The sequence below is a fragment of the Carcharodon carcharias genome, chromosome 14, assembly GCF_017639515.1.
Source record: "Carcharodon carcharias isolate sCarCar2 chromosome 14, sCarCar2.pri, whole genome shotgun sequence".
NCBI lineage: Eukaryota > Metazoa > Chordata > Chondrichthyes > Lamniformes > Lamnidae > Carcharodon > Carcharodon carcharias.
The window spans coordinates 28,505,269-28,518,614 of NC_054480.1; positions in this window are offsets into that span (position 1 = coordinate 28,505,269).

Sequence of the window (13,346 nt, forward strand, 5' to 3'; positions counted from 1 at the left end):
ACAGGGCTCGGTGCTGGGGCCCTTGCTGTTTGTGGTGTACATAAGTGATTTGGACTGAAATGTAGGGGGTATGATCAAGAATTTTGTGGATGACACTAAAATTGGTAGGGTTGTAAATAGTGAGGAAGATTGCTGTGAACTGCAGGAGGATATCATTGGACTGGTCAGGTGGGCAGAGCAGAAGAAGGGACAAGCCAAGGGATTACATTATGAATGGTAGGACCCTGGGAAGTACTGAAGATCAGAGGGATATTGGTGTGCATATCTATAGATCCCTGAGTGTAGTCGGGCAGGTAGATAATGTAGTTCAGAAAGCATATGGGATATTTGCCTTTATTAGCTGAGGCATTGAATACAGGAGCAGGGAGGTTATGCTGGAACTGTATAAAATGCTGGTTAGGCCACAACTGGAGTACTGCATGCAGTTTTGGTCACCACATTATAGGAAGGATGTGGCTGCACTGGAGAGGGTGCAGAGGAAATTTACCAGGATGCTGCCTGGGCTGGAGGATCTGACCTATGAGGAAAGATTGGACAGGCTGGGGTTGTTTTCCTTAGAGCAGCGAAGGTTGAGGGGAGATCTGATAAAGGTGTATAAGATTATGAGGGGCATAAATAGGGTGGATGTAAAGGCACTTTTTCCATTAGCAGAGGTGTCAATAACCAGGGGCATAGATTTAATGTAAGAGGTAGAAGGCTAAGAGGGTAGTTGAAGAGAAATTCTTTCACCCAAAGGATGGGAGTCTGGAACTCATTGCCGGAAAGGGTGGTTGAGTCAGAAACACTCGTAACATTTAAGAAGTATTTAGATAGTCACTTATCTCCAGGGCTATGGGCCAGGTCCTGGAAAATGGGAATAGTGTAGTCAGATCTTTGTTGACTGGTGTAGACATGATGGATCAAATGGCCTCCTTCTGTGCTATAAATTTCTATGAGTCTATTTCTCTATGCCTCTGAACCTCTTCCTTATAGAACCACAACAACATACAACATGGCGGCAGCAGGTGAAGCACCCCGAAATCTCCAAAATTAAAAATTGAGAAATCTGCAGTCTGACTTGAAAAACAATGCGCCAAAATAGAAGACTTCAATGAAATAGTTGCAAATCGCAAGAAAAGCCACACAACAGACGTGGAGACCGGAGGGCAGAGAAGAAATCAACTATGCAGCTCAAGAAGGATTTCAGCATAGCACGTGGAGGTTTGTTGAAAATCCTGATCATAAAGCAGAGTCAAAGAACCTAGCAACAATAGAAGGTGAGCAAACTTTAACAAAGGCTTTAAAAAGTTTCTAAACAAGGCGCAGTAACCGGGCAGCATTGGGAGATGGTTCGTTTTTCAGTGTGCGGCTTGAAGCACGCTGCAGCCTGGGTCCAGAGTCGGTGCCACAACACCGCGAGATGAAAAAAAAGAAAAAAAGCCACTAAATTCGATCCTCCAGTGACAGCAAAGTAACTAACTAGCCTTAATATACCATTTAACCAATTTTTCCAGGGATTCGCAGAAAGTTTGAAACGGTTCAGTAACTGCGGGGCATACCTGGTAAAGCCCCAATCAGTGTGGGGAAACTCAATTACCGTAACACCATTTTAAAAGTTCAAGACAAGCCTCTCCTGAGCTGGAAAAAGCGATGAATTCAAAATTTATTTTGCCGGAACGATTTGGGGCAGTTGGAAGGGCCAGACCAGATGAGCATTATGGGGGAGGTGATTTTTAAGATACAGAATTGCATTAGGATTAAATAATAAATCAGAGGCTGAGCAAGTTAATACATATTTGTATTCAATTTGTTTCATTGCTGATGATGTGATAGCCAGACAAGGCATTAATGAATCATCTGACAAATTTGAAGAGGTCATAAAGTCCTTTGACAGTTACTTTAACCTACAGAGTAACAACATTTTGGAAAGAGCAATGTTTGGTAGAAGGGTCCAAAAGCCTGGAGAACCTGTGGACACCTTCATCAGTGATTTGTATCAGTTGGCTGAAGGCTGTGAATATGGTGATCTTAAGTCTGAGCTGATATGAGGCCGCATATTAGTTGTGATAACTGGCAATACTGTTTCTGACTTGCCCCAATCCAAAGAAGATTTAATTTTGAAGAAGGCAATTGTCAGACAATTTGAGGTTCATCAGCGAAACAGAGCAATATTGAGAGGGGAAGATAATTGATGGTACAGAACAACCCCAATGGTGGTACAGATGATTCAACAACAAAATGCAAAGACACTCCAGGGCAAAGAAGACCAATTAAAATTAAAACTCAAGATGGCAATTAAACCATACCAGTGCTATGGCACCAAAAAGCCTCACGGGCACGAACAGTGTCCTGCAAGCATGCAGAATGTTTTCACTGTAAAAGGCTGCGACACTTTGGGAAAATGTGCAGATCAAAAATGTCTAAACATACACAGCATCACCAGTGAATCTTAGCACAAAAAGCCACCAACAAAATAGAAGAGTCACACCAAGATGAAGAACAGCAATGCTTCCTAGGCAAGATTAAAGATCCCAGATATACCTTCTGGACTGCTGACATATGCGTCAATGGGCACATTGATAGTTTTAATTTAGACACAGGAACCAACATCTGGTTGCAGACAATAGACGCACCATTAAATGGCCCGGGAGGGATCAGACTACCAGTTAATAGCATATTTCTAGAATGCTCCAATACTCCCGTAATACTGAAGATGCTACATCTGATTTACAATTGAGAATTTTCTCCCCTGAGCCGAGATGCCTGTGTTGCCCTCAACCTCATCAAAACTGCAGATGACATCAAGGAAAGGACAGTCATTGAGTGTACCAAGTTGGAGACTCTGAAACTGTCCAACAGCGCTGATGATTTCGACTGGGACTTCAGTGCAGAATATTTGACGCTCTTTGCTGAGGCTCCAGCTCCTTCCCAAACAGGTGAAGGTCAATGGTCAAGGGTTAATGTGGGACTGGGGAAACAGTACCGCCCACATGATGATGTATAGGGAGACACATAACTAGTAATGGTCTACATCCCATGAATGAATAAAAAAAAGTAGTCTGAATGGATATAACTCATGGCTAGGATTGAAGAAGCCTATTGTCTTGTATATCTGTACATAGTTATGTTCTACAATAAATGGTTACTGTTCAGACTCTTTGCCTTTGAACCTCTTTGTTAGAAAACCGCATATAACAAAATCCTCCCACTTACTTATGAAATGTTGCAGAATATGGGGTAATTTAAATCAAGTTGGGGCAAGTATAACTACTGGTGGGCCAGTGGCTGTACTACAGGTTGCATTTTTGGTGGTCGGACGTACATTTATACCCATTATTCTCTCACTGTGAGCTCATGCGGAGATTTCTGCTGTGTGCTATAGCAAAGATCTTAACACATTTCTAAAGAATGGAGTCACAATTTTGTTATAAGCAGTACACAAAGAGAACGTTCCTCCTGTTAGGGTGATTGGTGGGAGAGTAGGATGAAAAGAAATAAAAATAAATCTGCTTCTAATTAAGAAATTAGTTTTAATTTGTTTATTATTTGATTATTCAGCAAAGAGCTTGTAACTAATTGGAACCATGTTTTTTAATTATGTAGCATTACATTTCAGTTTAATTAGAAAAACTTTGATTATTGCTTATAAATGCATAGTTATTTTAATAGAGTTCAAATTAATTAGTTAGCTGATTCTAATTAAAGGAGTAGTTGATTCTGGTCCTATAAAAATGATAGTTAAACTGATATTTGTAGCTACTTCTGCTGTTTAAATGTCCATCAATGTAAAACATTTGTTATTTTGTTTCTTTAAGGGAAAACATACATACATTTCTTATTGAACATCTTTAATGTTAAAACATTTGCTACAACAGATATGTGGAGAGCCATTTATATAGGATGCAAGTGACCTAACTTCCTAATGCTTCTACCTAATATCTAAGATTGTCTCGTAGTAAGATGTTTATGTGAGGGAAGGCAAGAGAATTTTTTGTTGCTCACATTAAATCAAACTTACAAAAAGCTTTTCATTGTACCGACTTTGTTACAAAGCTACTAGGTTCTCATTTCATTTTTAAAATCTTTTCATGGGATATTGGCATTGCTAGTGAGTCTAGCATTTGTTGCCTATTCTTAATTGCCCTTGTGAAAGGGCTGGTGAGTTGCCTTCTTGAGTCGTTGCAGTCCATCTCATGTAAGTACACCCACAGTGCTGTTAGAAAGGCATTTCTAGGTTTTTTGATCCAATGGCAGTGAAGGAACTGCAATATAATTCCAAGTCAGAATGGTGTGTGGCTTGGGTTGGAACGTGCAGGTGGTGGTGTTCCCATGCATGTGGCAACATGCGTGTCCCCTTGTCCTTGGTGCTGGAGGTTGCGGGGTTGGGACAAAGCTTTTGAAGGAGATGAGGCGAGTTATTGCAACATATCTTTCAGATGGTACATACTGCTGTCACTGTATACTAGTGGTGGAGGGAGTGAATAGTTAAGGTGGTGGATGGGATGCCGATCAAGCAGGCTGCTTTGTCCTGGATGGTGCAAAGCTTCTTGAGTGTTGTTGGAGGTGCACTCATCCAGGCAAGTGGAGAGTATTCCATCACACTCCTGACTTGTGGCTTCTAGATGGTGACAAGGCTTTTGGGAGTTAGGAGGTGAGTTATTCGCTACAGGATTCCTAGCGTCTGACCTGCTCTTGTATCCACAGTATTTATATGGCTGGCCCAGTTAAGTTTCTGGCCAATGATAATCCTTAAATGTTGATATGTGATTCAGCGATGGTGTTGCCATTGAATGTCAAGGGGGAGCTGATTAGATTCACTCTTGTTGGAGATGGTTATTGCCTGGCATTTTTATGGTGCAATGTCACTTGCCACTTATCAACACAAGCCTGAATGTTGTCCAGGCCTTGCTGCATGTGGGCAAGGACTGCTTCAGTATCTGAGCAGTTGTGAAAGGTACTGAACACTGTGCAATCATTAGCGAACATCCCCATTCCTGACTCTATCATGGAGCTGATGAAGCAGCTGAAGATGGTTGGGCCAAGGACACTATCCTGAGGAACTCCTACAGTGATGGCCTGAGACAGAGATCATTGACCTCCAACAACCACAACCATCTTCCTTTGTGCTAGGTATTACTCCAACCAGCAGAGAGTTTTCCTTCTGATTCCCATTGACTCCGCTTTTGCTATGACTCCTTGATACCACACTCGGTCAAATGCTGCCTTGATGTCAAGCAGTCACCCTCACCACACCTCTTGAGCTCAGCTTTTTTGTTCATGTTGGGACTAAGGCTGTAATGAGGTCAAGAGCTGAGTGGCCCTGGTGGAACCTAAACTGAGTATCAGTGAGCAGGTTATTGCTGAGTAAGTGTCGCTTGATCATTGACACCTTCCAACACTTTGCTGATGATCAAGAGTAGACCATTTATCAGAAGAGTGTTTTTTTAATAAATAATTTTTTTTATCACATTCTTTATTCCCTGCAGTGAAACGGACGGGCGTATCTTACATGAATGAGCTGCCGCATGTAGAAAGTGCCTGCTGCTGTGTGAACTGTGGTCACTCTTATACAGTGAATGAAGTCAGAAGCAATAGGAGGTTCTGCAGTGAGCTTTGCCTACGGCAGTTTAAAGAGAAGTAAGATGTTTACATATAAAGTTACCCTTTGCTAATATACAGGAGATCTTTTCATTTTTGATATTAGCTAGAATTTTGCACCATACTGGTAGGGCATACTTGATGGATAAAGAAAAATGCCAGATGATTGAGAACCTCAACATCACTGACTTTAGCTGGTCTTGTGGCCGCACCCAGTCTAAAGTGGAACCCGTATGGATAATAGACCTGGCCCAAGTTGAAGTTGCAGACCAGTGCATTTTTTTGTATGTAGGCCCAGTACCAACAAAAGGACCTGATACCCTGACCCCATCTGCCCAAAGGTGTAGCCCAGTGAATTCAGAACAAAATGTACTTCAAATACCCAGCCTTGGGTTACAACCCCAGAGTAAAATGATGCCACTCAACCTGAAGTCTTGACTCCTGATGGCTTGGCTCATGGATAATCACAGAAGCTAAGAATGGAAAGGTTGAAATTTGAGGCACCATTGTAAATAATTAAGAAAAACTCAATTCATTGGAACATTTCAAGGATTTTATATACTGGCAAGGGAAAGCATGTGCTCCACAGCACAGAATTAATTTCATAAACTGAGATCACAGCCCAACTAGAAATATTTTCCAGCAAGATGCTGGCAATTGGAAAATAAATCAAACAGCTGTGCAGTTGGTCTCTTTGAATGAATGCTAGCTGTAACCATGACAACCCTGATGATTTCAGCATTTAAATTTAATTGTTGAGGAGAAACTCACAAAATTGAATTTGATCTCAATGAAGGAAAGGGAATTAAGAGAGAGTATAGTTCAGGTCCTTAAAATTCTGAAATGTATGGGGCACTGTGGGGGTAAATAGGTCATTAAACATAAATTGTCCTTATCGAATAAGACGGAATGAACAGAAAATTAACAGTTGGTAGCCCTCTCACCTCTTAGAGGTTTAGGGTTCAAGCTCTAAATGCAGAGTTTAAGCTCACAATCTAAACTGATGCACCAATGTAATACTGAAGTGCTGTTAAACTGAGGTGTTCCTTTCTATTGAGGTATTTGTTAAAAATCCCAAAGTACTACTCATGGAAGAATAGGGCCTTCTGTCTCAACCATTGCTACCAAAAACTGATTAAATGGTTAATTGCCTAGTTGTTTGTTGCACTTTTCTTTGTGGATAATAGCTATAGTTTTTGTCTTTATAGCAAGTCAATGTATTCCGAGTAATTCGTTGTGTGTGAGGAGATTTGAGATGTTTTCAGGTCCTTTACTAAGTTCAAACTGAGAAGATTCTTTCCCCAGAGGTTCGTGCATATGTGAAACAGATTTCTAGCTAAAATTATGTTGTTTAATATCTGGTTAAACATAGAACTTAAGATATGAATGAGTATGTTTGGTATTTTAAGAATTAATCAACTTGCTTTGTTATATGATTGCCTATTTTAACAATCTCAATTAAACAGCTCAATTTCTTCTGTACCTCTGTATATGTTTATACGATAATGGCAAAAATATACAAATCCCCTTTGTTTAATAAATAGGTCACTCAGAATGGGGAGTGCAGCAGTCAAGAGAAGTGCTGGAGCAATACTAAAGCGTGTTAAAAAGAGAAAAAGGAAAGTGTGCCTAAGCCCTAGTTCAGAATCAGATGAAGAATATGATTATGAACTAACTGAGTCGGAGGTGGCGGTAGGTATGCTTGATGCAATAGTTAACTGATGTAATTTGTTTTTATGTTAAACCTTGGATTTTTAAGCATTTCTGAATACCTTCAAATATATGCAAAACATGCTACTGTTCTGCAATTAGAAAAGTGCTAATTAAAAATAAATCTGAGAAATTCTAAGCATCCTACATGTTGATGTTATAGAGTTGGTCTCTTTATGATGCTTTTTCCTAAACATTTCAGCATGTTTCTCTTTATTTACATTTAGTATACACATGGCATATGTACACTGCACTTTTTGTGAGAATATACTTTGTACTCCCAGCAAAGAGCTTTGCTTGCCAGAATGGCATTTTGAGAGCATTGCAGGCATTTGCACCCGCTAATTTTAACAGATCAAAAATCCTACAGGACGTTCTGACCTCCACACCCGAATTTCCGACACGTCAAAAATGCACCAGAGCATAAATTTGTCAAGTCTATCCCATGATCTACTCAACTCTAAGGTTGCCTTGCTGTTGTGCCTGTATTTCATAGCAGCCATTCTGATTTTTGTTCAGGTACTGACAAAGTGTCTCTAGCAGACTTTTGCTGCCCTCCCCCACCCCATACAATAGCAACCTCATTCATATTTCCTGTTAACTGGTGCTGTTTGAGAAATCCAGTAGTAATAATTTACCTACTTGTCATTGCACATAGAGGAGAAAAAATAATTTAGATTTGTGTATGGCATACGGAGAAATCTGATTTCTTAGAAAATTCCTGTTAATAAATTTAATGTGACATTCATACCATACCCTACAGTAAGTAATAATCTACAAGTGGAGCCAATTAACATTATCTACTGAATTGCTGTGCCCGAAAGGAACTGAACCCTAGAGTACTAATGTATAGTGACATGCAGCAATTTGCAATCTAAACTCCACCAAGTGCTAAGGCCTTTAGGGTTACCCATTGGGTTGGAAATAAAATTGGAAGCAAGAGTCAAACTTTCTTATTCTTAGGAACATAGGAAGAGGAACAGGCCATTTCGCCCCTCGGACCTCTCTCACAATTCAATGAGATCATGGCTGATCTGCAAACTAACTCCATTTCCCACCTTTGTCCCATTTCCCTTGATACCTTTGGCTAACAAAAATCTATTAATCTCCGTTTTAAATTGACAATTGACCTGGTATCAATTGCCATTTGTGGAAGAGAGTTCCAAACCCCTTTTGTATCAAGATGTGTTTCCCTAATTTTTTGACTATGCTTCCTAGTCCTAAACTTCCCAACTAGCGGACATAGTTTTTCTCCTCCTCCACCCTTTCGATTCCCTTAATGGTCAGCCATCACAATGATCAGTGACAGCCTGTGCACCTATCCTCATGGTTGGCTTAAAAGCTATCAGGTCAGATGAGCGAAGAAAGGGTTGGTTGTTAGTGGATTTGTCTTAGGACTGTGGATTACTAATATTATTCACTGAAGATCTAGCGGTTTATTATTGTGCTGTAATACAAAAAAAATTTGAAACTAAAATTAAAAAATAGTACCTGGAGACTAGCTGTAGTGTGCTAGGCTACAGAATACAAATGTGTAGAATGCGAGGCCAGAGTTTTCCATAAACTGTGAATTGAATTTTACCTACCAGGAGAGAACTCTTGTCCACGAGTCACTACACAGATTCTCAGACCTCTGCTCCACAGTGCTTATCTTCTAACCGTAGGAAACGAAGGGTAGGATCATCCTCTGTTCAAAATGTTCAAAAGGTTCAGTGCTAAATTCAAAGAATTACTGAAGAGTTTCAGCGAACTACCTGAGAATTTTTTAAACCTATTTCATAATAGACTGGAGTTATACTTCACCTGTTGTGACGTGGCCTTATGAGGGAAGCTTCCCCATTGACTTGGCCTTATTATGTTTTGCATACAAATCAGGGGCTAACTCCTGAATTATAATCTCACATCTGTGCCTATGTAAATAATTTTATGGCATGCTTCAATCTAAAGGCTTGCAATCTGAACTTCAAATTGAAAAAATTACCAAATATGACAAAACCTAAATCTGACTTTTCTTTGAATTCCACAACAGGACGAGAGAAAAGAAGACTTAAAAAATAGCAGAGATCACTTCGTGGTTGACAACAGTCACATGGAATTTAGACAAAATCGACTTAATGAACCCAGTTACACAGTCACTGGACCGAGTATGTTCTGAGTTTCAATGACCTGTGTCCCTTTAAAACAAATTAATCCAATTTAACAAAGATGCAAAATAGTTTACTTTGTGTTTAGCCTTTTCAGATTCCTATAAGTCATTATTCCTTGTTTAACTGAACTAACATTACTCAAGTCTATTAGAGACCTCATCATCAAATAGAAGTACCTCTAGATCAAACAGCAGTTGTCATAATCAATCAGACCATAGAACCCTCAACTGTCTTCTCAACTGCATTAACAAGCCAAAATGTACATAAGATTTAATATGAGAACAAAACATGTGACAACAGTTTGCTTTTCTAAAGCACATTTGATGCAAGAAAATATCCCAAGATACTTCAGAGCATAATCTACAATAATAGATCCTGAATAAGACCAGGAGAAAATGACCAATGACAAAAGACATGGGTGCTAAGGAGATTCTTAAAAGAATAGGGGCAAGTGGGGAAGTTTAGGAAGGGAATGCCAGAGTATAGCTGGCTGAAAGCAGAGCAGCATTGGTGGGGTGGGGGGGTTGGGGCCGGTGTGGAGGTAATAGAGGAAGTTGCACAAGAGGCTAGAATTGGGGCAATGCAGGGGATAATTGAGATTGTAAGGTTGGATGAGAAGTAAATAGTGACTGGAATTCAGCGGAGACCAGCAACCACTAATGCAAGAAAAAGACCTTGATCAGCTGAAATTAGCTTGAAATCAATTCTCCAATGCTGACCTCAGGGCTTGTTTGGAGGCAGGAAAGGAGGCCAGGGAAGTCCTCTTTCTAGAGGGCGGAATGAGAAGGCCACCATCCCAAACCTATCTGTCATGGCTGCAGGGGCTGAGGCCGTCAGCAGCAGAAGTGTGCTCCATAGAAACTAGGTCCAGTGCGCGGTCATGCGGTGAGAATGGAGATGTCCACTCAGCTCATGTGCACCACCATGGCTTGGAATGCTTGAGCTTCGAGAGAGTGGCCAACCCCATAGAGAGGCATATAAGCCAGCACTTGGAGTGGTTGCAGGAGCAGTGTCCTGACATGTACAGAATGCATGCACTGCTTTAAGCAATGACTGGTCAGGGGCGCTGATGGCACAGAGATGTTTAGAGTGGATATCAGTTGTGCCCCAGCTGTTGGTTCCCTCCAGCGATCCGGAGTGCCAGCTAATGGCTGTGGCAGTCACCGAGGAAGGCGAAGGTGCCATTTCTCATGAGCCACCTTCACCATCACCAGCCTCCTGGACCCCTCTGACTGAGAAACTATGATTGCAGCAGGAGAAAATGACCAATGACAAAAGACATGGGTGCTAAGGAGATTCTTAAAAGAATAGGGGCAAGTGGAGAAGTTTAGGAAGGGAATGCCAGAGTATAGCTGGCTGAAAGCAGAGCAGCAATGGTGGGGTGGGGGGTTTGGGCCCAGTGACAGAGGCTATCCTGGCATTGACGCCAGTACAGCAGCCTCTGGATGTACCCGCCCTGCCACGTCCATGATGAGACCGACCGCCATGTGCATCTCAGCCACAAGCAGACACATGAGCAGGCTGCCTCCACCTCATCTGAGGCTACAAGGGGAACACTGTATAGAAGTGGCCAAGAGTGGAGGCCACTGTATCGGGGAGAGGACTAAGTGGATCACTGCGTTTTGCCTTACCTGTAAATGTGCACTTTTCATTTTTGAACACAATATATATATGGACATGACGTCAGACTTACAAGCTTTCATTCTTTAATGATGAGATTGGGAAAAAAGGGAAGGGGTAATGAGGGAAGAAAGGATCATTGTAGGGGAACAGTAAAACCTCTGGACACAGGAAAACTACAAGGCCAAAGACCAAGTGCTGGAAAGCAGGATTAAGCGGGATGGCTACTTGTTGGTCAGCACATTTCCATGCTGTAAATTTCTATGACTCTATGTGCATCATTCATTGGCTGTAAGAGTGGATCTATTCAAGCCTTTGTCTTCAATGGAAATGCTCTTACAGGCAGGTGAAAGTGTGTTCCAGACCATGCCATCCTCCTGGGTTAGAGAAGCTGAGCTGAACCATGCCTGGATCAAGTGATTCCTGACATTGATGGCACCTTGTTGAGACCCAGTGAAAGGAGACAGGGGTAAAGAAGTTCATGGCCATAGTGACTTTGATGGATACTGGGAGCAGTGTTGCGATGTGTGAGATCTTCCATGACTAGGGTAGAAACCTCAGTGGCTATCTGCCTGGAGAGTCATTGTTTCCTGTGGAACTGGTTCTCTGACATGTCCAGATAGAGCCCAGGGAGAGTACGGCCTCTGTTGTCATTTTTTGCTCTCATCCCTCTGCTCTGCGTTTTTTAAACCGGAAGGTCAGTTTCTGTTGCTGAGGATGCTTAACATGCTCAGCACCACTGGGTCTAATACCTGAGAATTGTTTCCTGTTGCCAGCATTTGCCTTCCTTGCTGAACTCCCAATAACGTCTGGAAGGCTGAACTCCTCCTCGTATGCCCCTGCAATGCCCGGAGGGGGATGACACCCTGCACTGCCTGAGCAAGGGCAGATCATTCTCCCCACAACCTCTGCACACCCAATAGCACATGTGTGTCAGTGGATGAGAGCTTCCATTTATGTGCCTATCTAATATCATGGTATGGCCATGACTGGTTCCCTGCTGTGTTGCTGCCTCCATGCACCAGGCATGTCCCTGATCCAGCTTGCAACCAGTGCGCCCTCACTAAAATCCCACATTGGCGCTCAGTGAGCTGACAATAAGCTCGTCAACAACATTAATTGTCCTCAACTCCAAACTGACCATGTTGCTGGGTCCTGCCTTTCCCTGTCCTGAGGAAAATCACCATTGCCAGGAATGTTGATGGGAAACAGGCATGTCAACCAGCGCTGCTATTTTTTTAATGCCTGCTGACCTCCGTTTCCATTCCCATCAGGACCCAGAAATCCTCCCCTAATGATTAATTTGTACTATTTATCAAATGCAGACCGTCGAATACTATGATGTCACAACGGGCTTGAAGTCCAGCATACTGCTTGACAAAATTACACTTTTGTAAATACGTACATAACAATATTTTCAATCTTAGCTGAGAAATCGAGGTTGGCACCAAGTGGAAGGGAGACACATTCTTAAAATAAGAGAAGATTGGAGGGCAAGCCACACTTGTGCACTTCAGTTGGTCACTGTAGTTTACAAGCCTGTTTAAGTGATATTTTGTGCTACAAAGATTTCTACAGAGCATTTATTATCTTCAGGTCTCTTTAGAGCCCTTCACAGCCAATAAAATACTTCTAAGTGTAGTCACTCTTTTGTAGGTAAAGGCATCCTCCAATTTGGTCTCAGCAAAGTTCCACGAACAGTAATCAATGGATTGAGTAGTTAATTTGTTCTGGTGATATTATTTCTTTTTACTCGTCCATGGGATTTAGGCATCACTGGCTAGGCCAGCATTTATTGCCCATCCCTAACTGCCCTTGTTCAGAGGGCATTTAAGAGTCAACCACATTGCAGGATTAATATTGACAGAATACCAGGAGAACTCTCTGCTCTTTTTTGAAAGTGTTTTAAGGGAAGTTTTAAATGCACCTGAATAGGCAGACAGCATCTAGGCTTAATGTCTTTTTACAAAGATGGTACCTTGAACAATGCTGCACTTCCCCAATATTGCACTGACATTTAGTTCAGATTATGTGCTCATGTCCTTTAGCCTTGTTTGTCCTTGACCATATTCATCATCTGGGCTGTTTGGTAGGGTTCTGGTGGCTATGTAGGTGACTGTTAAGGTTGATCCGTGCCCAAAAGGTTTTGCTTCAAATTGGATAGGCTACCCCAGACAATTGAGTTTTGGACAGGCTGCTGGTATGGGATTTCCTCTCCTTAAGCTTTCTCTCTGCCTCTGATATGCGCTTGGTTTTGGAGGAGGCCGCACTGGTTTTTTTTTGGTTGCACCA